The 26,816-nt window shown below is 45.7% G+C and overlaps 1 protein-coding gene across 3 annotated transcripts in view; it reads left to right on the forward strand.

The window, feature by feature from the left end:
- Positions 1-26,816, forward strand: part of LOC107382465 (nephronophthisis 3) — a 184,963-nt gene that overhangs the window by 64,196 nt on the left and 93,951 nt on the right. The window lies entirely within an intron of this gene.

A 26,816-nucleotide genomic window follows, 5' to 3' on the forward strand; every position in this document is an offset into this window, starting at 1 on the left:
CGTGCGAAAAATGATCGAGCAATCCAATCAGAAACGGACCCTAAAAACGGCAAAAACGGCAAAAAATCGCCATTTCAACCCAAAATGGCCGACTTCCTGTTTGATATTGACCATGGTTGCAAGAGACTTTTCTGTGCGGACTGTTGAGTACTACAAGTGTACCAAATTTCATAACTGTACGATAAACTAAGCTTTATGGAGAGGGGTTTTTTTCACTTTGTAGGGGGCGCTGTTCAGCCATTTTCTTTGCGATTTTTTTGGGACCTTTAAAATATCAAATTTTTCACCAGGCCTGACAAGTGTGCAAAATATTGTGAGTTTTGGGGTATGTTAAGGTCCCCAAAAAGCTGGTCAAAGGGGGCACGGAATAACAAAAAATAATAATAATCAGAGCAAAAACAAGAGGCCTTCGCAGCGCTTTCGCTGCTCGGGCCTAATTAAAGCTGCAAGCAGCGTCGTTCGGCCCTCGCAGTGAAGCTGCTCGCCCTCTGTCCGCACCCCCTCCGCTCCATCCCCGACGCTCTCCAAACCCAGCTCCGCGCCGCTCCGTTCTGGCCGGCAGCCGGGGGCACCAGGGCACGTCTGGCACAACAGAAACATCAACCACCCCGACACCAGAAACCGTGAACGGCCTCCTCGTCCACACCTCACCCTGACTCAGCATCCCCTTTGAGCCCAGCATTACACGTCTCACCACTAGGAGATACTCTATCTTTACCACACTGGTGATGTGATGTTCAGTCTCGGGCAAATCGGAAGCTGTTTGTGGAAGTTACAGTCAAACGTAAGGTCACAGCGTCACGCCAGAATTTGCCATGGCATCAAAGACCCTCCCTTTCTGAACAGCTAGCAGATCTGAATGGTCATTACAACATCATGAAGACAGTGCATGACCTTAGTGTCATGTTGACTAAATTAGAGGGGACAAATATGGGCAGTTCACCATAAAACAGTAGACTTCCTGTAGTCAGGGGGCGGGGCTTAGGTGAAGTCAGCTGTCCACATTGTCGCTGTCTTCAGATGTAGTCAGTGATCACACAGACAAAGTTTGAATTTGATCTGATCATGCACATGGAAGTGATTAAGTCAAGTAACATAATGGCGACTGGTCAATGTTTGAGGCTTAGCCACGCCCACACCTTTATACTTATTTAAAATCCGACGGTTGAATTTTTTCCTCTATGTCTTAAGAGTATATAGCAGGAGTTTGAAGGTGATCGGTGGAAAGGACGACGAGACGTCATTCTCCTAATAACGTGTGCGAAAACCACTAAATCGAGTACTTGGACCAAAATGGCTGACCTCCTGTGCGACATTGCGCTTGGCTCCAAGAGACTTTTTTGTAGGTCCTGAGACACTACATTAGTGTGCCAAATTTCGTGATCCTCAGTCCAAGCATGGCTTGGGGCTGACAGTTTTAATGGTCCTAGGGGGCGTTATTTCAGAAAATAGGCCACGCCCACAAACTTCAGCTGTCCAATTCTATTAGGGGTCAGATTAGGATCACTCATCAGAAATTGTGTGGCGATGTCACAATGATTGAAGAAATAAGAGACAAACGTATTTCCATGGCTTGATGGTGAAATTCGCCATGCTCCCAAAGCCCCGCCTTTATTCGAAACCTGCCAGTGCTATAGACCAAGTGACCTCAACTTGTCTGCTGCTATTTGCCAGTGATTGCTGGTGATTGGTTAAAAGGAGTCCAATAGGGAGCTGTGAAAAAAAGAGTGGCGTGGCGACAGATCAAAGTTTGAGGCTTAGCCACGCCCACACCTTTATACTTATTTAAAATCCGACGGTTGAATTTTTTCATCTATGTCTTAAGAGTGTATAAAAGATGTTTGGAGGTGATTGGTGAAAAGGGTGTTGGTGCAACACTCTCCAAACAACGTGTGCGAAAACCACTAAATCGAGTACTTGGACCAAAATGGCCGACTTCCTGTGCGACTTTGCACTTGGCTCCAAGAGACTTTTTTGTAGGTCCTGAGACAGCACATTAGTGTACCAAATTTCGTACTCCTCAGTCAAAGCATGGCTTGGGGCTGACAGTTTTAATGGTCCTAGGGGGCGCTATTTCAGAAAATAGGCCACGCCCACCAGATGTTGACATCTGATTCTTTTGGGGGCCGGACTAGGATCACTCCCAAGAGGTGTCGTGGCGATATCTCTAGAAATGACGAAATGGGAGGCAAACATATGTCCACGTCGGTACGCCTGACTTCGCCGCACCGCCACAGCCCCGCCTTCTGCAGAAAACTCTCATAAAGTGACGCCAAGCAACCCCAACTTGTCTTCAGTTACCTGCTACAAATCTGAGATGATTATTTGAAAGGGCGAATTTTGGAAAATTTCCCAGTAAAACTTGACCTTTTAAGTCCTGAGGGGGCGGGGCTTATGTGACATCACCAATCGACCATTCATTTGTCTTCGGGGGGCGATGACGATTGTCCTTAGAAATTGTTTTAACTGTAATTCTTTCATTTATGAAATTATAGCAATTTGAATTTTTTTGGCGAGTGCTCGAACTTTGAGGTCTGGCCCCGCCCCTTCAGTATTTACGAAAAGTCCATTTTATTTTCTCATTTGAATCGTCCATCGCTTCTGTTCGATAGTACACTATTTTTGAGACAATCGTGCGAAAATTGACCAAACTGTTCAACCAAATGTAGACCCTAGAAATGGCCAAAACGGCTAAAAATCTCCATTTCAACCCAAAATGGCCGACTTCCTGTTTGATATTGACCATGGTTGCAAGAGACTTTTCTGTGCGGACTGTTGAGTACTACAAGTAAACCAAATTTCATAACTGTACGATAAACTAAGCTTTATGGAGAGGGGTATTTTTCACTTTCTAGAGGGCGCTGTTCAGCCACTTTTTTATGAACTTTTACATCGCCAGTGAAATACGTAAATTTCACGCACTTTCTATATTGGGCCAGAATTTGGTGACTTTTTGGATATGCTAAGACCCCCTAAAGGCCACCCAAAGACGCGGAAGAAAAAAAAAAATAATAATAATAATAAAATAAATTAAAGCTGCAAGCAGCGTCGTTCGGCCCTCGCAGCGAAGCTGCTCGCCCTCCTTCCGCACCCCCTCCGCTCCATCCCTGACGCTCTCCAAACCCAGCTCCGCGCTTGTCCATCCTGGACGGCAGCCGGGGGCACCAGGGCACGTCTGGCAGAACAGAAAGTCAACCACCCCGACACCAGAAACCGTGAACGGCCTCCTCGTCCACACCTCACCCTGATTCAGCATCCCCTCTGAGCCCAGCATTACACGTCTCACCACTAGGAGATACTCTATCTTTACCACACTGGTGATGTGATGTTCAGTCTCTGGCAAATCGGAGGCTGTTTGTGGAAGTTACAGTCAAACGTAAGGTCACAGCGTCACGCCAGAAATCGCCATGGCATCAAAGCTCCTCCCTTTCTGAAAAGCTATCAGATCTGAATAGTCATTAGAACATCATGAAGACAGTGCATGACCTTAGTGTCATGTTGACTAAATTAGAGGGGACAAATATGGGCATTTCACCATAAAACAGAAGACTTCCTGTAGTCAGGGGGCGGGGCTTAGGTGATGCCAGCTGTCCACATTGTCACTGTCTTCAGATGTGGTCAGTGATCACACGGACAAAGTTTGAAATTGATCTGATCATGCACAAGGGAGTTATTGAGTCAAGTAACGTAATGGCGACTGGTCAAAGTTTGAGGCTTAGCCACGCCCACACCTTTATACTTATTTAAAATCCGACGGTTGAATCTTTTCCTCTATGTCTTAAGAGTATATAGCAAGAGTTTGAAGGTGATCGGTGGAAAGGGCGACGAGACATCATTCTCCTAATAACGTGTGCGAAAACCACTAAATCGAGTACTTGGACCAAAATGGCCGACCTCCTGTGCGACATTGCGCTTGGCTCCAAGAGACTTTTTTGTAGGTCCTGAGACACTACATTAGTGTGCCAAATTTCGTGATCCTCAGTCAAAGCACGGCTTGGGGCTGACAGTTTTAATGGTCCTAGGGGGCGCTATTTCAGAAAATAGGCCACGCCCACAAACTTCAGCTGTCCAATTCTATTAGGGGTCAGAGTAGGATCACTCATCAGAAATTGTGTGGCGATGTCACAATGATTGAAGAAATGAGAGACAAACGTATTTCCATGGCGTGATGGCGAATTTCGCCATGCTCCCAAAGCCCCGCCTTTATTCGAAAGCTGCCAGTACTATAGACCAAGTGACCTCAACTTGTCTGCTGCTATTTGCCAGTGATTGCTGGTGATTGGTTAAAAGGAGTCCAATAGGGAGCTGTGAAAAAAAGAGTGGCGTGGCGACAGGTCAAAGTTTGAGGCTTAGCCACGCCCACACCTTTATACTTATTTAAAATCCGTAGGTTGAATTTTTTCCCCTTTGTCTTAAGAGTCTATAGCAGAAGTTTGAAGGTGATTGGTGAAAAGGGCAATGGTGTAACACTCTCCAAACAACGTGTGCGAAAACCACTAAATCGACTACTTGGACCAAAATGGCCGACTTCCTGTGCGACTTTGCACTTGGCTCCAAGAGACTTTTTTGTAGGACCGGAGACACCACATTAGTGTACCAGATTTCGTACTCCTCAGTCAAAGCATGGCTAGGGGCTGACAGTTTTAATGGTCCTAGAGGGCGCCATTTCAGAAAATAGGCCACGCCCACAAACTACAGCTGTCCAAATCTATTGGGGGTCAGACTAGGATCACTCACCAGACATTTTGTGGTGATGGCACGATAATTGAAGAAATGAGAGGCAAACGTATTGCCATGGCGTGATGGTGAATTTTGCCATGCTCCCAAAGCCCCGCCTTTTTTCAAAACCTGCCAGTACTGGAGACTAAGTGACCTCAACTTGTCAGCTGCTATTCGCCAGAGATTGCTGGCGATTGGGTAAAAGGAGTCCAATAGGTAGCTGTGAAAAAAAGAGTGGCGTGGTGACAGGTCAAAGTTTGAGGCTTAGCCACGCCCACACCTTTATACTTATTTAAAATCCGACGGTTGAATTTTTTCCTTTATGTCTTAAGAGTCTATAGCAGAAGTTTGAAGGCGATTGGTGAAAAGGGCGATGGAGCATCACTCTCCAAACAACGTGTGCGAAAACCACTAAATCGAGTACTTGGACCAAAATGGCCGACTTCCTGTGCGACTTTGCACTTGGCTCCAAGAGACTTTTTTGTAGGTCCTGAGACACCACATTAGTGTGCCAAATTTCATAATCCTCAGTCAAAGCATGACTTGGGGCTGACAGTTTTAATGGTCCTAGGGGGCGCTATTTCAGAAAATAGGCCACGCCCACCGGATGTTCACATCACATTTTGTGGGGGGCTGAACTAGGATCACTCCCAAGAGGTTTTGTGGCGATATCTCTAGAAATGACGAAATGGGAGGCAAACGTAAGGCCTAAGCGGTACGCCTGACTTCGCCGCGCCGCCACAGCCCCGCCTTCTGGAGAAAACTCCCATAAAGTGACGCCAAGCAACCCCAACTTGTCTTCAGTTACCCGCTACAAATTTGGGGTGGTTATTGGAAAGGGCGAATTTTGGAAAATTTCCCAGTAAATCTTGACCTTTTAAGTCCTGAGGGGGCGGGGCTTATGTGACATCATCAATCGACCATTCATTTGTCTTCGGAGGTCGACGACGATTGTCCTTAGAACATTTCTTTAACTGTAATTCTTTCATTTATGAATCTATAGCAATTTGAATTTTTTTGGCGAGTGCTCGAACTTTGAGGCCTGGTCCCGCCCCTTCAGTATTTACAAAAAGTCAATTTTATTGTCTCATTTTAATCGTCCATCGCTTCTGTTCGATCGCACACTATTTTTGAGACGATCGTGCGAAAAATGACCAAACTGTTAAACCAAATATAGACCCTAGAAATGGCCAAAACGGGGTCAAAATGGCCACTTTAGTCCAAAATGGCCGACTTCCTGTTTGATATTGACCATGGGTGCAAGAGGCTTTTCTGTGCGTATTGTTGAGTTCTACAAGTGTACCAAATTTCATCACTCTACTATGAAAAAAGGTCAAAGCGGAGGGGTATTTTTAATTTTCCAGGGGGCGCTGTTGAAACATTTTTTTACCAACTTTCACGTTGCCAGTGAAATACGTAAATTTCACGCACTTTCTATATTGGGCCAGAATTTGGTGACTTTTTGGATATGCTAAGACCCCCTAAAGGCCATCCAAAGACGCGGAAGAAAAAAAAAGAAAAAAAAAAAAAAAATAATAAACGGAGCAGATACAATAGGCCTTCGCAGCTTCACTGCTCGGGCCTAATAATAATAATAAACGGAGCAGATACAATAGGCCTTCGCAGCTTCACTGCTCGGGCCTAATAAGAAGAAACGGAGCAGATACAATAGGCCTTCGCAGCTTCACTGCTCGGGCCTAATTAAAGCTGCAAGCAGCGTCGTTCGGCCCTCGCAGCGAAGCTGCTCGCCCTCCTTCCGCACCCCCTCCGCTCCATCCCCGACCCTCTCCAAACCCAGCTCCGCGCTTCTCCATCCTGTCCGGCAGCCGGGGGCACCAGGGCACGTCTGGCAGAACAGAAAGTCAACCACCCCGACACCAGAAACCGTGAACGGCCTCCTCGTCCACACCTCAACCTGACTCAGCATCCCCTCTGAGCCCGCCATTACACGTCTCACCACTAGGAGATACTCTATCTTTACCACACTGGTGATGTGATGTTCAGTCTCGGGCAAATCGGAGGCTGTTTGTGGAAGTTACAGTCAAACGTAAGGTCACAGCGTCACGCCAGAATTCGCCATGGCATCAAATCCCCTCCCTTTCTGAAAAGCTAGCAGATCTGAATGGTCATTACAACATCATGAAGACAGTGCATGACCTTAGTGTCATGTTCACTAAATTAGAGGGGACAAATATGGGCATTTCACCATGAAAAAATCGACTTCCTGTAGTCAGGGGGCGGGGCTTAGGTGATGTCAGCTGTCCACATTGTCACTGTCTTGAGATGTGGTCAATGATCACACAGACACAGTTTGATATAGATCTGATCATGCACATGGGAGTTGTTAAGTCAAGGAACGTAAAGGCGACTGGTCAAAGTTTGAGGCTTAGCCACGCCCACACCTTTATACTTATTTAAAATCCGACGGTTGAATTTTTTCCTCTATGTCTTAAGAGTATATAGCAGGAGTTTGAAGGTGATCGGTGGAAAGGGCGACGAGACATCATTCTCCTAATAACGTGTGCAAAAACCACTAAATCGAGTACTTGGACCAAAATGGCTGACCTCCTGTGCGACATTGCGCTTGGCTCCAAGAGACTTTTTTGTAGGTCCTGAGACACTACATTAGTGTGCCAAATTTCGTGATCCTCAGTCAAAGCATGGCTTGGGGCTGACAGTTTTAATGGTCCTAGGGGGCGCTATTTCAGAAAATAGGCCACGCCCACAAACTTCAGCTGTCCAATTCTATTAGGCGTCAGAGTAGGATCACTCATCAGAAATTGTGTGGCGATGTCACATTGATTGAAGAAATGAGAGACAAACGTATTTCCATGTCGTGATGGCGAATTTCGCCATGCTCCCAAAGCCCCGCCTTTATTCGAAACCTGCCAGTACTATAGACCAAGTGACCTCAACTTGTCTGCTGCTATTTGCCAGTGATTGCTGGTGATTGGTTAAAAGGAGTCCAATAGGGAGCTGTGAAAAGAAGAGTGGCGTGGCGACTGGTCAAAGTTTGAGGCTTAGCCACGCCCACACCTTTATACTTATTTAAAATCCGACGGTTGAATTTTTTCCTCTATGTCTTAAGAGTATATAGCAGGAGTTTGAAGGTGATCGGTGGAAAGGACGACGAGACATCATTCTCCTAATAACGTGTGGGAAAACCACTAAATCGAGTACTTGGACCAAAATGGCCGACCTCCTGTGCGACATTGGACTTGGCTCCAAGAGACTTTTTTGTAGGTCCTGAGACACTACATTAGTGTGCCAAATTTCGTGATCCTCAGTCAAAGCATGGCTTGGGGCTGATAGTTTTAATGGTCCTAGGGGGCGCTATTTCAGAAAATAGGCCACGCCCACAAACTTCAGCTGTCCATTTCTATTAGGGGTCAGAGTAAGATCACTCATCAGAAATTGTGTGGTGATGTAACAATGATTGAAGAAATGAGAGACAAACGTATTTCCATGGCGTGATGGTGAATTTCGCCATGCTCCCAAAGCCCCGCCTTTATTCGAAACCTGCCAGTACTATAAACCAAGTGACCTCAACTTGTCTGCTGCTATTTGCCAGTGATTGCTGGTGATTGGTTAAAAGGAGTCCAATAGGGAGCTGTGAAAAAAAGAGTGGCGTGGCGACAGGTCAAAGTTTGAGGCTTAGCCACGCCCACACCTTTATACTTATTTAAAATCCGACGGTTGAATTTTTTCATCTATGTCTTAAGAGTGTATAGCAGATGGTTGAAGGTGATTGGTGAAAAGGGCGATGGTGCAACACTCTCCAAACAACGTGTGCGAAAACCACTAAATCGAGTACTTGGACCAAAATGGCCGACTTCCTGTGCGACTTGGTGCTTGGCTCCAAGAGACTTTTTTGTAGGTCCTGAGACACCACATTAGTGTACCAAATTTCGTAATCCTCAGTCAAAGCCTGGCTTGGGGCTGACAGTTTTAATGGTCCTAGAGGGCGCTATTTCAGAAAATAGGCCACGCCCACAGGATTTTCACATCACATTTTTTGGGGGGCAGGACTAGGATCACTCCCAAGAAGTTTTGTGGCGATATCTTTAGAAATGACGAAATGGGAGGCAAACGTAAGGCCTAAGCGGTACGCCTGACTTCGCCGCGCCGCCACAGCCCCGCCTTCTGCAGAAAACTCCCATAAAGTGACGCCAAGCAACCCCAACTTGTCTTCAGTTACCTGCTACAAATTTGGGGTGATTATTTGAAAGGGCGAATTTTGGAAAATTTCCCAGTAAAACTTGACCTTTTAAGTCCTGAGGGGGCGGGGCTTGTGTGACATCATCTATCGACCATTCATTTGTCTTCGGGGGGCGATGGCAATTGTCCTTAGAAATTGTTTTAACTGTAATTCTTTCATTTGTGAAATTATAGCAATTTGAATTTTTTTGGCGAGTGCTCGAACTTTGAGGCCTGGCCCCGCCCCTTCAGTATTTACGAAAAGTCAATTTTATTGTCTCATTTGAATCGTCCATCGCTTCTGTTCGATCTCGCACTATTTTTGAGACGATGGTGCGAAAAATGACCAAACTGTTCAACCAAATATAGACCCTAGAATTGGCCAAAACGGCTAAAAATCCTCATTTCAACCCAAAATGGCCGACTTCCTGTTTTATATTGACCATGGTTGCAAGAGGCTTTTCTGTGCGGACTGTTGAGTATTATCAGTATACCAAATTTCATAACTGTACGATAAACTAAGCTTTATGGAGAGGGGTATTTTTCACTTTCTAGGGGGCACTGTCGAGCCACTTTTTTATGAACTTTCACATCGCCAGTGAAATACGTAAATTTCACGCACTTTCTATATTGAGCCAGAATTTGGTGACTTTTTGGATATGCTAAGACCCCCTAAAGGCCACCCAAAGACGCGGAAGAAAAAAGAATAATAATTAAAGCTGCAAGCAGCGTCGTTCGGCCCTCGCAGCTCCGCGCCGCTCCGGTCTGGACGGCAGCCCGGGGCACCAGTGCACGTCTGACAGAACAGAAACGTCAACCACCCCGACACCAGAAACCGCGAATGGCCTCCTAGTCTGCACCTCACCCTGACTCAGCATCCCCTCTGAGCTCACCATTAAATTGAATATTAAGATTACGGCGTTACGCCAGAATTCGCCATGGCATCAAAGCCCCTCCCTTTCTGGAAAGCTATCAGATCTGAATGGTCATTACAGCATCATGAAGACAGTGCATGACCTTAGGGTCATGTTGACTAAATTAGAGGGGACAAATATGGGCATTTCAGCATAAAAAATAAATTCCTGTAGTCAGGGGGCGGGGCTTAGGTGATGTCAGCTGTCCACATTGTCATTGTTTACAGATATGGTCAATGATCACACAGACAAAGTTCGAAAAAGATCTGATCATGCACATGGGAGTTATTAAGTCAAGTAAAGTAATGGCGAAAGGTCAACGTTTGAGGCTTAGCCACGCCCACACCTTTCAACTTTTGAAAAATCCGACGGTTGAATTTTTTCCCCTATGTCTTAAGAGTGTATTGCAGAAGTTTGAAGGTGATTGGTGAAAAGGGCGACGGAGCATCACTCTCCAAACAATGTGTGCGAAAACCACTAAATCACGTACTTGCACCAAAATGGCCGACTTCCTGTGCGACTTTACGCTTGGCTCCAAGAGACTTTTTTGTAGGTCCTGAGACCCCACATTAGTGTACCAAATTTCGTAATCCTCAGTCAAAGCATGGCTTGGGGCTGAAAGTTTTAATGGCTCTAGGGGGCGCTATTTAAGAATATAGGCCACGCCCACAAACTTCAGCTGTCTATTTCTCTTGGAGCTCAGACTAGGATCACTCACCAGAAGTTTCGTAGCAATATCACGATAACTGAAGAAATGAGACAAACGTATTTCCATGGCGTGATGGCGATTTTCGCCATGGTCCCAAAGCCCCGCCTTTTTTCAAAACCTGCCAGTACTGGAGACCAAGTAACCTCAACTTGTCTACTGCTGTTTGCCACAGAATCCTGGTGATTGGGTAAAAGGAGTCCAGTAGGGAGCTGTGAAAAAAAGAGTAGCGTGGCGACAGGTCAAAGTTTGAGGCTTAGCCACGCCCACACCTTTCAACTTTTGAAAAATCCGACGGTTAAATTTTTTCCCCTATGTCTTAAGGGTATATAGCAGAAGTTTGAAGGAGATTGGTGAAAAGGGCGACGGAGCATCACTCTCCAAACAACGTGTGCGAAAACCACTAAATCGCGTACTTGATCCAAAATGGCCGACTTCCTGTGCGACTTTGAACTTGACTCCAAGAGACTTTTTTGTAGGTCCTGAGACACCACATTAGTGTACCAAATTTCGTAATCCTCAGTCAAAGCATGGCTTGGGGCTAATAGTTTAAATGGTCCTAGGGGGCGCTATTTCAAAACATAGGCCACGCCCACAAAATTCAGCTGTCTATTTCTCTTGGAGCTCAGACTAGGATCACTCACCAGAAGTTTCGTAGCAATATCACGATAACTGAAGAAATGAGAGACAAACGTATTTCCATGGCGTGATGGCGATTTTCGCCATGGTCCCAAAGCCCCGCCTTTTTTCAAAACCTGCCAGTACTGGAGACCAAGTAACCTCAACTTGTCTACTGCTGTTTGCCACAGAATCCTGGTGATTGGGTAAAAGGAGTCCAGTAGGGAGCTGTGAAAAAAAGAGTAGCGTGGCGACAGGTCAAAGTTTGAGGCTTAGCCACGCCCACACCTTTCAACTTTTGAAAAATCCGACGGTTGAATTTTTTCCCCTATGTCTTAAGGGTATATAGCAGAAGTTTGAAGGAGATTGGTGAAAAGGGCGACGGAGCATCACTCTCCAAACAACGTGTGCGAAAACCACTAAATCGCGTACTTGATCCAAAATGGCCGACTTCCTGTGCGACTTTGAACTTGACTCCAAGAGACTTTTTTGTAGGTCCTGAGACACCACATTAGTGTACCAAATTTCGTAATCCTCAGTCAAAGCATGGCTTGGGGCTAATAGTTTTAATGGTCCTAGGGGGCGCTATTTCAGAAAATAGGCCACGCCCACCAGATGTTCACATCAGATCTTTTGGGGGGCCGGACTAGGATCACTCACAAGAAGTTTCGTGACGATATCTTTGGAAATGACGAAATGGGAGGCAAACGTAAGGCCAAGGCGGTACGCCTGAATTCGCCGCGCCACCACAGCCCCGCCCTCTGCCGAAAACTCCCATAAAGTGACGCCAAGCAACCCCCACTTGTCTTGAGTTACCAGCTACAAATTTGTGGTGATTAAGTGAAATGGGGCAATTTGGGACCTTTCACAGTAAAACTTGATCTTTTTGGTCCTGAGGGGGCGGGGCTTGTGTGATGTCATCATCCGACCTTTCAATTTACTTTGTGGGTGGATGACGAATGACCACAGAAAGTTTGGTAACTCTATTCCATTCAGTTATGAAGTTATAGCAATTTAAATATTTTTGGCGAGTAGTCAAACTTCGAGGCCTGGCTCCGCCCCTTCAACATATACGAAAACTCAGAATCCTTATCTCATTTTGTTCGCCCATCCCTTCTGAGCAATTTTACACAATTTTTGAGACGATCGTGCGAAAAATGATCGAGCAATCCAATCAGAAACGGACCCTAAAAACGGCAAAAACGGCAAAAAATCGCCATTTCAACCCAAAATGGCCGACTTCCTGTTTGATATTGACCATGGTTGCAAGAGACTTTTCTGTGCGGACTGTTGAGTACTACAAGTGTACCAAATTTCATAACTGTACGATAAACTAAGCTTTATGGAGAGGGGTTTTTTTCACTTTGTAGGGGGCGCTGTTCAGCCATTTTCTTTGCGATTTTTTTGGGACCTTTAAAATATCAAATTTTTCACCAGGCCTGACAAGTGTGCAAAATATTGTGAGTTTTGGGGTATGTTAAGGTCCCCAAAAAGCTGTTCAAAGGGGGCACGGAATAACAAAAAATAATAATAATCAGAGCAAAAACAAGAGGCCTTCGCAGCGCTTTCGCTGCTCGGGCCTAATTAAAGCTGCAAGCAGCGTCGTTCGGCCCTCGCAGCTCCGCGCCGCTCCGGCCTGGCCGGCAGCCCGGGGCAATAGGGCACGTCCACGGAACAGAAACGTCGACCACCCCGACACCAGAAACCGCAAACGATCACCTCGTCCGCACCTCACCCTGACTCAGCATCCCCTCTGAGGACACCATTATATTACACGTCTCACAACTAGGGCATACTCTACCTTTACGACTCTCGTGGATCTGATGACACAGACCAACTGTAATGCTTTTCTGACCACGTTGTTTGAAGTTATTGTAGGTTAAACTTATCTAGGGCCGCTGGAAAGCTTTCAGATCATGACAAATATGGGCATTTCACCATAAAACAATAGACTTCCTGTAGTAGAGGGCGGGACTTAGGGGATGTCAGCTGTCCACATTGGCATTGTCTTCAGATGTGGTCAGTGATCACACAGACAAAGTTTGATATAGATTAGATCATGCACATGGGAGTTATTAAGCCAAGAAATGTAATGGCGAAAGGTCAAAGTTTGAGGGTTAGCCACGCCCACACCTTTCAACTTTTGAAAAATCCGACGGTTGAATTTTTTCCCCTATGTCTTAAGAGGATATAGCAGGAGTTTGAAGGCAATTGGTGAAAAGGACGATGGGGCATAATACTCCAAACAATGTCTGCGAAAACCACTAAATTGAGTACTTGGACCAAAATGGCCGACTTCCTGCACGATTTTGCACTTGGCTCCAAGAGACTTTTTTTCCTGAGACAACACATTAGTGTACCAAATTTCGTAATCCTCAGTCAAAGCATGGCTTGGGGCTATTAGTTTAAAAGGTCCTAGGGGGCGCTATTTAAGGAAATAGGCCACGCCCACAAACTTCAGCTGTCTATTTCTCTTGGGGTCAGACTAGGATCACTCACCAGAAGTTTCGTAGTGATATCACGATAACTGAAGAAATGAGAGGCAAACGTATTTCCATGGCGTGATGGCGATTTTCGCCATGCTCCCAAAGCCCCGCCTTTTTTTGAAACCTGCCAGTACTGGAGACCAAGTGACCTCACGTTGTCTACTGCTATTTGCCAGAGATTCCTGCTGATTGGGTAAAAGGAGTCCAGTAGGGAGCTGTGAAAAAAGAGTGGCGTGGCGACAGGTCAAAGTTTGAGGCTTAGCCACGCCCACACCTTTCAACTTTTGAAAAATCCGACGGTTGAATTTTTTCCCCTACGTCTTAAGAGTATATAGCAGAAGTGTGAAAGCGATTGGTGAAAAAAGCAACGGAGCATCACTCTCCAAACAACGTGTACCAAAACAACTAAATCGCGTACTTGTACCAAAATGGCCGACTTCCTGTGCGACTTTGGACTTGGCTCCAAGAGACTTTTTTGTAGGTCCTGAGACTCCACATTAGTTTACCAAATTTCGTAATCCTCAGTCAAAGCATGGCTAGGGGCTGGCAGTTTTAATGGTCCTAGAGGGCGCTATTTCAGAAAATTGGCCACGCCCACAAATTTTAGCTGTCCATTTCTATTGGGGGTCAGACTAGGATCACTCACAACAAATTTCGAGGTGATATCTCGATAACTTAAGGAATGAGAGGCAAACGTATTTCCATGGCGTGATGGTGATTTTCGCCATGCTCCCAAAGCCCCGCCTTTTTTCAAAACCTGCCAGTACTGGAGACCAAGTGACCTCAACTTGTCTACTGCTGTTTGCCACAGAATCCTGGTGTTTGGGTAAAAGGAGTCCAGTAGGGAGCTGTGAAAAAAAGAGTGGCGTGGCGACAGTTCAAAGTTTGAGGCTTAGCCACGCCCACACCTTTCAACTTTTGAAAAATCCGACGGTTGAATTTTTTCCCCTATGTCTTAAGAGTATATAGCAGAAGTTTGAAGGAGATTGGTGAAAAGGGCGACGGAGCATCACTATCCAAACAACGTGTGCGAAAACAACTAAATCGCGCACTTGGACCAAAATGGCCGACTTCCTGTGCGACTTTGCACTTGGCTCCAAGAGACTTTTTTGTAGGTCCTGAGACACCACATTAGTGTACCAAATTTCGTAATCCTCAGTCAAAGCATGGCTTGGGGCTGACAGTTTTAATGGTCCTAGGGGGCGCTATTTCAGAAAATTGGCCACGCCCACCGGATTTTCACGTCAGATTTTTTGGGGGGCCAGACTAGGATCACTCACAAGAAGTTTCGTGACGACATCTTTAGAAATAAAGAAATGGGAGGCAAACGTAAGGCCACGGCGGTACGCCTTACTTCGCCGCGCCGCCACAGCCCCGCCCTCTGCCGAAAACTCCCATAAAGTGACGCCAAGCAACCCCCACTTGCCTTGAGTTACCAGCTCCAAATTTGTGGTGATTAAGTGAAATGGGGCAATTTGGGACCTTTCACAGTAAAACTTGACCTTTTTGGTCCTGAGGGGGCGGGGCTTGTGTGATGTCATCAACCGACCATTCAATTTACTTTGTGGGTCGATGACAAATGACCACAGAAAGTTTGGTAACGCTATTCCATTCAATTATGAAGTTATAGCAATTTAAATTTTTTTGGCGAGTAGTCAAACTTTGAGGCCTGGCTCCGCCCCTTCAACATATACGAAAACTCAGAATCCTTATCTCATTTTGTTCGCCCATCCCTTCTGAGAAATTTTACACAATTTTTGAGACGATCGTGCGAAAAATGATCGAGCAATCCAATCAGAGACGGACCCTAAAAACGGCAAAAACGGCAAAAAATCGCCATTTCAACCCAAAATGGCCGACTTCCTGTTTGATATTGACCATGGTTGCAAGAGACTTTTCTGTGCGGACTGTTGAGTACTACAAGTGTACCAAATTTCATAACTGTACGATAAACTAAGCTTTATGGAGAGGGGTTTTTTTCACTTTGTAGGGGGCGCTGTTCAGCCATTTTCTTTGCGATTTTTTTGGGACCTTTAAAATATCAAATTTTTCACCAGGCCTGACAAGTGTGCAAAATATTGTGAGTTTTGGGGTATGTTAAGGTCCCCAAAAAGCTGTTCAAAGGGGGCACGGAATAACAAAAAATAATTAAAGCTGCAAGCAGCGTCGTTCGGCCCTCGCAGCTCCGCGCCGCTCCGGCCTGGCCGGCAGCCCGGGGCACCAGGCTACGTCTGCGAAACAGAAACATCGACCACCCCGACACCCGAAACTGCTAACGGCCACCTCGTCCGCACCTCACCCTGACTCAGCATCCCCTTTGAGCCCACCATTATATTTTATGTCTCACCACTAGGGAATCCTCTATCTTAACCACACTGGTGATGTGATGACAGTGACCAACTTTAATGCTATTCTGACCATGTTTTTTAAAGTTTTTGAAGGATAACGTTATCTAGGGGGCGCTGTGACCAACTACAGAAAAGTCCCATTGAGGTCAGCTTTGGTGACATTATATAACATTCACCAACCGTTTGTGCCTCATTGGCTAAAGGGCATGATTGTTCATTGCCATGTTCAGTCTCGGGCAAATCGGAGGCCGTTTGTGGAAGTTACAGTCAAATATACGGTCATGGCGTCATGCCAGCATTCACCATGGCATCAAATCCCCTCCCTTTCTGGAAAGCTATCAGATCTGAATGGTCATTACAACATCATGAAGACAGTGTATGACCTTAGTGTCATGTTCACTAAATTAGATGGGACAAATATGGGTATTTCACCATAAAACAATATACTTCCTGTTGTCAGGGGGCGTGGCTTAGGTGATGTCAGCTGTCCACATTGTCGTTGTCTTGAGATGTGGTCAGTGATCACACAGACAAAGTTTGAAATAGATCTGTTCATGCACTTGGGAGTTATTAAGTCATGTAATGTAATGGCGAAAGGTTAAAGTTTGAGGCTTAGCCACGCCCACACCTTTCAACTTTTGAAAAATCCGACGGTTGAATTTTTTCCTCTATGTCTTAAGAGTATATAGCAGAAATTTGAAGGAGATTGGTGAAAAGGACGATGGAGCATCACTGTCCATACAATGTGATAGAAAACCACTAAATCGAGTATTTGGACCAAAATGGCCGACTTCCTGTGCGACTTTGCGCTTGACTCCAGGAGACTTTTTTGTAGGTCCTGAGACACCACATTAGTGTACCAAATTTCGTAAACCTCAGTCAAAGCTTGGCTTGGGGCTGACAGTTTTAATGGCTCTAGTGGGCGCTATTTGAGAAAATAGGCCACGCCCACAAACACAGCTGTGAATTTCTCTTGGGGGTCAGAATAGGATCACTCACCAGAAGTTTAGTAGCAATATCACGATAACTGAAGAAATGAGAGGCAAACGTATTGCCATGGCGTGATGGCGATTTTCGCCATGCTCCCAAAGCCCCGCCTTTTTTCGAAACCTGCCAGTACTGCATACCAAGTGATCTCAAGTGGTCTACTGCTATTTGCCTGAGATTCCTGGTGATTGGGTAAAAGGAGTCCAATAGGGAGCTGTGAAAATAAGAGTGGCATGGCGAAAGGTCAAAGTTTGAGGCTTAGCCACGCCCACACCTTTCAACTTTTGAAAAATCCGACGGTTGAATTTTTTCCCCTACGTCTTAAGAGTATATAGCAGAAGTTTGAAGGAGATTGGTGAAAAGGGCGACGGAGTATCACTCTCCAAACAACGTGTGTGAAAACCACTAAATCGCGCACTTGGACCAAAATGGCCGACTTCCTGTGCGACTTTGCACTTGGCTTCAAGAGACTTTTTTGTAGGTCCTGAGACACCACATTAGTGTACCAAATTTCGTAATCCTCAGTCAAAGCATGGCTTGGGGCTGACAGTTTCAATGGTCCTAGGGGGCGCTATTTCAGAATATAGGCCACGCCCACCAGATGTTCACATCAGATCTTTTGGGGGGCCGGACTAGGATCACTCACAAGAAGTTTCGTGACGATATCTTTGGAAATGACGAAATGGGAGGCAAACGTAAGGCCAAGGCGGTACGCCTGAATTCGCCGCGCCGCCACAGCCCCGCCCTCTGCCGAAAACTCCCATAAAGTGACGCCAAGCAACCCCCACTTGCCTTGAGTTACCAGCTACAATTTTGTGGTGATTCAGTGAAATGGGGCAATTTGGGACCTTTCACAGTAAAACTTGATCTTTTTGGTCCTGAGGGGGCGGGGCTTGTGTGATGTCATCATCCGACCTTTCAATTTACTTTGTGGGTGGATGACGAATGACCACAGAAAGTTTGGTAACTCTATTCCATTCAGTTATGAAGTTATAGCAATTTAAATATTTTTGGCGAGTAGTCAAACTTCGAGGCCTGGCTCCGCCCCTTCAACATATACGAAAACTCAGAATCCTTATCTCATTTTGTTCGCCCATCCCTTCTGAGCAATTTTACACAATTTTTGAGACGATCGTGCGAAAAATGATCGAGCAATCCAATCAGAAACGGACCCTAAAAACGGCAAAAACGGCAAAAAATCGCCATTTCAACCCAAAATGGCCGACTTCCTGTTTGATATTGACCATGGTTGCAAGAGACTTTTCTGTGCGGACTGTTGAGTACTACAAGTGTACCAAATTTCATAACTGTACGATAAACTAAGCTTTATGGAGAGGGGTTTTTTTCACTTTGTAGGGGGCGCTGTTCAGCCATTTTCTTTGCGATTTTTTTGGGACCTTTAAAATATCAAATTTTTCACCAGGCCTGACAAGTGTGCAAAATATTGTGAGTTTTGGGGTATGTTAAGGTCCCCAAAAAGCTGTTCAAAGGGGGCACGGAATAACAAAAAATAATAATAATCAGAGCAAAAACAAGAGGCCTTCGCAGCGCTTTCGCTGCTCGGGCCTAATTAAAGCTGCAAGCAGCGTCGTTCGGCCCTCGCAGCTCCGCGCCGCTCCGGCCTGGCCGGCAGCCCGGGGCAATAGGGCACGTCCACGGAACAGAAACGTCGACCACCCCGACACCAGAAACCGCAAACGATCACCTCGTCCGCACCTCACCCTGACTCAGCATCCCCTCTGAGGACACCATTATATTACACGTCTCACAACTAGGGCATACTCTACCTTTACGACTCTCGTGGATCTGATGACACAGACCAACTGTAATGCTTTTCTGACCACGTTGTTTGAAGTTATTGTAGGTTAAACTTATCTAGGGCCGCTGGAAAGCTTTCAGATCATGACAAATATGGGCATTTCACCATAAAACAATAGACTTCCTGTAGTAGAGGGCGGGACTTAGGGGATGTCAGCTGTCCACATTGGCATTGTCTTCAGATGTGGTCAGTGATCACACAGACAAAGTTTGATATAGATTAGATCATGCACATGGGAGTTATTAAGCCAAGAAATGTAATGGCGAAAGGTCAAAGTTTGAGGGTTAGCCACGCCCACACCTTTCAACTTTTGAAAAATCCGACGGTTGAATTTTTTCCCCTATGTCTTAAGAGGATATAGCAGGAGTTTGAAGGCAATTGGTGAAAAGGACGATGGGGCATAATACTCCAAACAATGTCTGCGAAAACCACTAAATTGAGTACTTGGACCAAAATGGCCGACTTCCTGCACGATTTTGCACTTGGCTCCAAGAGACTTTTTTTCCTGAGACAACACATTAGTGTACCAAATTTCGTAATCCTCAGTCAAAGCATGGCTTGGGGCTATTAGTTTAAAAGGTCCTAGGGGGCGCTATTTAAGGAAATAGGCCACGCCCACAAACTTCAGCTGTCTATTTCTCTTGGGGTCAGACTAGGATCACTCACCAGAAGTTTCGTAGTGATATCACGATAACTGAAGAAATGAGAGGCAAACGTATTTCCATGGCGTGATGGCGATTTTCGCCATGCTCCCAAAGCCCCGCCTTTTTTTGAAACCTGCCAGTACTGGAGACCAAGTGACCTCACGTTGTCTACTGCTATTTGCCAGAGATTCCTGCTGATTGGGTAAAAGGAGTCCAGTAGGGAGCTGTGAAAAAAGAGTGGCGTGGCGACAGGTCAAAGTTTGAGGCTTAGCCACGCCCACACCTTTCAACTTTTGAAAAATCCGACGGTTGAATTTTTTCCCCTACGTCTTAAGAGTATATAGCAGAAGTGTGAAAGCGATTGGTGAAAAAAGCAACGGAGCATCACTCTCCAAACAACGTGTACCAAAACAACTAAATCGCGTACTTGTACCAAAATGGCCGACTTCCTGTGCGACTTTGGACTTGGCTCCAAGAGACTTTTTTGTAGGTCCTGAGACTCCACATTAGTTTACCAAATTTCGTAATCCTCAGTCAAAGCATGGCTAGGGGCTGGCAGTTTTAATGGTCCTAGAGGGCGCTATTTCAGAAAATTGGCCACGCCCACAAATTTTAGCTGTCCATTTCTATTGGGGGTCAGACTAGGATCACTCACAACAAATTTCGAGGTGATATCTCGATAACTTAAGGAATGAGAGGCAAACGTATTTCCATGGCGTGATGGTGATTTTCGCCATGCTCCCAAAGCCCCGCCTTTTTTCAAAACCTGCCAGTACTGGAGACCAAGTGACCTCAACTTGTCTACTGCTGTTTGCCACAGAATCCTGGTGTTTGGGTAAAAGGAGTCCAGTAGGGAGCTGTGAAAAAAAGAGTGGCGTGGCGACAGTTCAAAGTTTGAGGCTTAGCCACGCCCACACCTTTCAACTTTTGAAAAATCCGACGGTTGAATTTTTTCCCCTATGTCTTAAGAGTATATAGCAGAAGTTTGAAGGAGATTGGTGAAAAGGGCGACGGAGCATCACTCTCCAAACAACGTGTGCGAAAACAACTAAATCGCGCACTTGGACCAAAATGGCCGACTTCCTGTGCGACTTTGCACTTGGCTCCAAGAGACTTTTTTGTAGGTCCTGAGACACCACATTAGTGTACCAAATTTCGTAATCCTCAGTCAAAGCATGGCTTGGGGCTGACAGTTTTAATGGTCCTAGGGGGCGCTATTTCAGAAAATTGGCCACGCCCACCGGATTTTCACGTCAGATTTTTTGGGGGGCCAGACTAGGATCACTCACAAGAAGTTTCGTGACGACATCTTTAGAAATAAAGAAATGGGAGGCAAACGTAAGGCCACGGCGGTACGCCTTACTTCGCCGCGCCGCCACAGCCCCGCCCTCTGCCGAAAACTCCCATAAAGTGACGCCAAGCAACCCCCACTTGCCTTGAGTTACCAGCTCCAAATTTGTGGTGATTAAGTGAAATGGGGCAATTTGGGACCTTTCACAGTAAAACTTGACCTTTTTGGTCCTGAGGGGGCGGGGCTTGTGTGATGTCATCAACCGACCATTCAATTTACTTTGTGGGTCGATGACAAATGACCACAGAAAGTTTGGTAACGCTATTCCATTCAATTATGAAGTTATAGCAATTTAAATTTTTTTGGCGAGTAGTCAAACTTTGAGGCCTGGCTCCGCCCCTTCAACATATACGAAAACTCAGAATCCTTATCTCATTTTGTTCGCCCATCCCTTCTGAGAAATTTTACACAATTTTTGAGACGATCGTGCGAAAAATGATCGAGCAATCCAATCAGAGACGGACCCTAAAAACGGCAAAAACGGCAAAAAATCGCCATTTCAACCCAAAATGGCCGACTTCCTGTTTGATATTGACCATGGTTGCAAGAGACTTTTCTGTGCGGACTGTTGAGTACTACAAGTGTACCAAATTTCATAACTGTACGATAAACTAAGCTTTATGGAGAGGGGTTTTTTTCACTTTGTAGGGGGCGCTGTTCAGCCATTTTCTTTGCGATTTTTTTGGGACCTTTAAAATATCAAATTTTTCACCAGGCCTGACAAGTGTGCAAAATATTGTGAGTTTTGGGGTATGTTAAGGTCCCCAAAAAGCTGTTCAAAGGGGGCACGGAATAACAAAAAATAATTAAAGCTGCAAGCAGCGTCGTTCGGCCCTCGCAGCTCCGCGCCGCTCCGGCCTGGCCGGCAGCCCGGGGCACCAGGCTACGTCTGCGAAACAGAAACATCGACCACCCCGACACCCGAAACTGCTAACGGCCACCTCGTCCGCACCTCACCCTGACTCAGCATCCCCTTTGAGCCCACCATTATATTTTATGTCTCACCACTAGGGAATCCTCTATCTTAACCACACTGGTGATGTGATGACAGTGACCAACTTTAATGCTATTCTGACCATGTTTTTTAAAGTTTTTGAAGGATAACGTTATCTAGGGGGCGCTGTGACCAACTACAGAAAAGTCCCATTGAGGTCAGCTTTGGTGACATTATATAACATTCACCAACCGTTTGTGCCTCATTGGCTAAAGGGCATGATTGTTCATTGCCATGTTCAGTCTCGGGCAAATCGGAGGCCGTTTGTGGAAGTTACAGTCAAATATACGGTCATGGCGTCATGCCAGCATTCACCATGGCATCAAATCCCCTCCCTTTCTGGAAAGCTATCAGATCTGAATGGTCATTACAACATCATGAAGACAGTGTATGACCTTAGTGTCATGTTCACTAAATTAGATGGGACAAATATGGGTATTTCACCATAAAACAATATACTTCCTGTTGTCAGGGGGCGTGGCTTAGGTGATGTCAGCTGTCCACATTGTCGTTGTCTTGAGATGTGGTCAGTGATCACACAGACAAAGTTTGAAATAGATCTGTTCATGCACTTGGGAGTTATTAAGTCATGTAATGTAATGGCGAAAGGTTAAAGTTTGAGGCTTAGCCACGCCCACACCTTTCAACTTTTGAAAAATCCGACGGTTGAATTTTTTCCTCTATGTCTTAAGAGTATATAGCAGAAATTTGAAGGAGATTGGTGAAAAGGACGATGGAGCATCACTGTCCATACAATGTGATAGAAAACCACTAAATCGAGTATTTGGACCAAAATGGCCGACTTCCTGTGCGACTTTGCGCTTGACTCCAGGAGACTTTTTTGTAGGTCCTGAGACACCACATTAGTGTACCAAATTTCGTAAACCTCAGTCAAAGCTTGGCTTGGGGCTGACAGTTTTAATGGCTCTAGTGGGCGCTATTTGAGAAAATAGGCCACGCCCACAAACACAGCTGTGAATTTCTCTTGGGGGTCAGAATAGGATCACTCACCAGAAGTTTAGTAGCAATATCACGATAACTGAAGAAATGAGAGGCAAACGTATTGCCATGGCGTGATGGCGATTTTCGCCATGCTCCCAAAGCCCCGCCTTTTTTCGAAACCTGCCAGTACTGCATACCAAGTGATCTCAAGTGGTCTACTGCTATTTGCCTGAGATTCCTGGTGATTGGGTAAAAGGAGTCCAATAGGGAGCTGTGAAAATAAGAGTGGCATGGCGAAAGGTCAAAGTTTGAGGCTTAGCCACGCCCACACCTTTCAACTTTTGAAAAATCCGACGGTTGAATTTTTTCCCCTACGTCTTAAGAGTATATAGCAGAAGTTTGAAGGAGATTGGTGAAAAGGGCGACGGAGTATCACTCTCCAAACAACGTGTGTGAAAACCACTAAATCGCGCACTTGGACCAAAATGGCCGACTTCCTGTGCGACTTTGCACTTGGCTTCAAGAGACTTTTTTGTAGGTCCTGAGACACCACATTAGTGTACCAAATTTCGTAATCCTCAGTCAAAGCATGGCTTGGGGCTGACAGTTTCAATGGTCCTAGGGGGCGCTATTTCAGAATATAGGCCACGCCCACCAGATGTTCACATCAGATCTTTTGGGGGGCCGGACTAGGATCACTCACAAGAAGTTTCGTGACGATATCTTTGGAAATGACGAAATGGGAGGCAAACGTAAGGCCAAGGCGGTACGCCTGAATTCGCCGCGCCGCCACAGCCCCGCCCTCTGCCGAAAACTCCCATAAAGTGACGCCAAGCAACCCCCACTTGCCTTGAGTTACCAGCTACAATTTTGTGGTGATTCAGTGAAATGGGGCAATTTGGGACCTTTCACAGTAAAACTTGATCTTTTTGGTCCTGAGGGGGCGGGGCTTGTGTGATGTCATCATCCGACCATTCAATTTACTTTGTGGGTGGATGACGAATGACCACAGAAAGTTTGGTAACTCTATTCCATTCAGTTATGAAGTTATAGGAATTTAAATATTTTTGGCGAGTAGTCAAACTTCGAGGCCTGGCTCCGCCCCTTCAACATATACGAAAACTCAGAATCCTTATCTCATTTTGTTCGCCCATCCCTTCTGAGCAATTTTACACAATTTTTGAGACGATCGTGCGAAAAATGATCGAGCAATCCAATCAGAAACGGACCCTAAAAACGGCAAAAACGGCAAAAAATCGCCATTTCATCCCAAAATGGCCGACTTCCTGTTTGATATTGACCATGGTTGCAAGAGACTTTTCTGTGCGGACTGTTGAGTACTACAAGTGTACCAAATTTCATAACTGTACGATAAACTAAGCTTTATGGAGAGGGGTTTTTTTCACTTTGTAGGGGGCGCTGTTCAGCCATTTTCTTTGCGATTTTTTTGGGACCTTTAAAATATCAAATTTTTCACCAGGCCTGACAAGTGTGCAAAATATTGTGAGTTTTGGGGTATGTTAAGGTCCCCAAAAAGCTGTTCAAAGGGGGCACGGAATAACAAAAAATAATAATAATTAAAGCTGCAAGCAGCGTCGTTCGGCCCTCGCAGCTCCGCGCCGCTCCGGTCTGCCGTCGCACCAGTGCACGTCTGACAGAACAGAAACGTCAACCACCCCGACACCAGAAACCGCGAATGGCCTCCTAGTCTGCACCTCACCCTGACTCAGCATCCCCTCTGAGCTCACCATTAAATTGAATATTAAGATTACGGCGTTACGCCAGAATTCGCCATGGCATCAAAGCCCCTCCCTTTCTGGAAAGCTATCAGATCTGAATGGTCATTACAGCATCATGAAGACAGTGCATGACCTTAGGGTCATGTTGACTAAATTAGAGGGGACAAATATGGGCATTTCAGCATAAAAAATAAATTCCTGTAGTCAGGGGGCGGGGCTTAGGTGATGTCAGCTGTCCACATTGTCATTGTTTACAGATATGGTCAATGATCACACAGACAAAGTTCGAAAAAGATCTGATCATGCACATGGGAGTTATTAAGTCAAGTAAAGTAATGGCGAAAGGTCAACGTTTGAGGCTTAGCCACGCCCACACCTTTCAACTTTTGAAAAATCCGACGGTTGAATTTTTTCCCCTATGTCTTAAGAGTGTATTGCAGAAGTTTGAAGGTGATTGGTGAAAAGGGCGACGGAGCATCACTCTCCAAACAATGTGTGCGAAAACCACTAAATCACGTACTTGCACCAAAATGGCCGACTTCCTGTGCGACTTTACGCTTGGCTCCAAGAGACTTTTTTGTAGGTCCTGAGACCCCACATTAGTGTACCAAATTTCGTAATCCTCAGTCAAAGCATGGCTTGGGGCTGAAAGTTTTAATGGCTCTAGGGGGCGCTATTTAAGAATATAGGCCACGCCCACAAACTTCAGCTGTCTATTTCTCTTGGAGCTCAGACTAGGATCACTCACCAGAAGTTTCGTAGCAATATCACGATAACTGAAGAAATGAGACAAACGTATTTCCATGGCGTGATGGCGATTTTCGCCATGGTCCCAAAGCCCCGCCTTTTTTCAAAACCTGCCAGTACTGGAGACCAAGTAACCTCAACTTGTCTACTGCTGTTTGCCACAGAATCCTGGTGATTGGGTAAAAGGAGTCCAGTAGGGAGCTGTGAAAAAAAGAGTAGCGTGGCGACAGGTCAAAGTTTGAGGCTTAGCCACGCCCACACCTTTCAACTTTTGAAAAATCCGACGGTTAAATTTTTTCCCCTATGTCTTAAGGGTATATAGCAGAAGTTTGAAGGAGATTGGTGAAAAGGGCGACGGAGCATCACTCTCCAAACAACGTGTGCGAAAACCACTAAATCGCGTACTTGATCCAAAATGGCCGACTTCCTGTGCGACTTTGAACTTGACTCCAAGAGACTTTTTTGTAGGTCCTGAGACACCACATTAGTGTACCAAATTTCGTAATCCTCAGTCAAAGCATGGCTTGGGGCTAATAGTTTAAATGGTCCTAGGGGGCGCTATTTCAAAACATAGGCCACGCCCACAAAATTCAGCTGTCTATTTCTCTTGGAGCTCAGACTAGGATCACTCACCAGAAGTTTCGTAGCAATATCACGATAACTGAAGAAATGAGAGACAAACGTATTTCCATGGCGTGATGGCGATTTTCGCCATGGTCCCAAAGCCCCGCCTTTTTTCAAAACCTGCCAGTACTGGAGACCAAGTAACCTCAACTTGTCTACTGCTGTTTGCCACAGAATCCTGGTGATTGGGTAAAAGGAGTCCAGTAGGGAGCTGTGAAAAAAAGAGTAGCGTGGCGACAGGTCAAAGTTTGAGGCTTAGCCACGCCCACACCTTTCAACTTTTGAAAAATCCGACGGTTGAATTTTTTCCCCTATGTCTTAAGGGTATATAGCAGAAGTTTGAAGGAGATTGGTGAAAAGGGCGACGGAGCATCACTCTCCAAACAACGTGTGCGAAAACCACTAAATCGCGTACTTGATCCAAAATGGCCGACTTCCTGTGCGACTTTGAACTTGACTCCAAGAGACTTTTTTGTAGGTCCTGAGACACCACATTAGTGTACCAAATTTCGTAATCCTCAGTCAAAGCATGGCTTGGGGCTAATAGTTTTAATGGTCCTAGGGGGCGCTATTTCAGAAAATAGGCCACGCCCACCAGATGTTCACATCAGATCTTTTGGGGGGCCGGACTAGGATCACTCACAAGAAGTTTCGTGACGATATCTTTGGAAATGACGAAATGGGAGGCAAACGTAAGGCCAAGGCGGTACGCCTGAATTCGCCGCGCCACCACAGCCCCGCCCTCTGCCGAAAACTCCCATAAAGTGACGCCAAGCAACCCCCACTTGTCTTGAGTTACCAGCTACAAATTTGTGGTGATTAAGTGAAATGGGGCAATTTGGGACCTTTCACAGTAAAACTTGATCTTTTTGGTCCTGAGGGGGCGGGGCTTGTGTGATGTCATCATCCGACCTTTCAATTTACTTTGTGGGTGGATGACGAATGACCACAGAAAGTTTGGTAACTCTATTCCATTCAGTT

The sequence above is a fragment of the Nothobranchius furzeri genome, chromosome 7, assembly GCF_043380555.1.
Source record: "Nothobranchius furzeri strain GRZ-AD chromosome 7, NfurGRZ-RIMD1, whole genome shotgun sequence".
Taxonomy (NCBI): domain Eukaryota; kingdom Metazoa; phylum Chordata; class Actinopteri; order Cyprinodontiformes; family Nothobranchiidae; genus Nothobranchius; species Nothobranchius furzeri.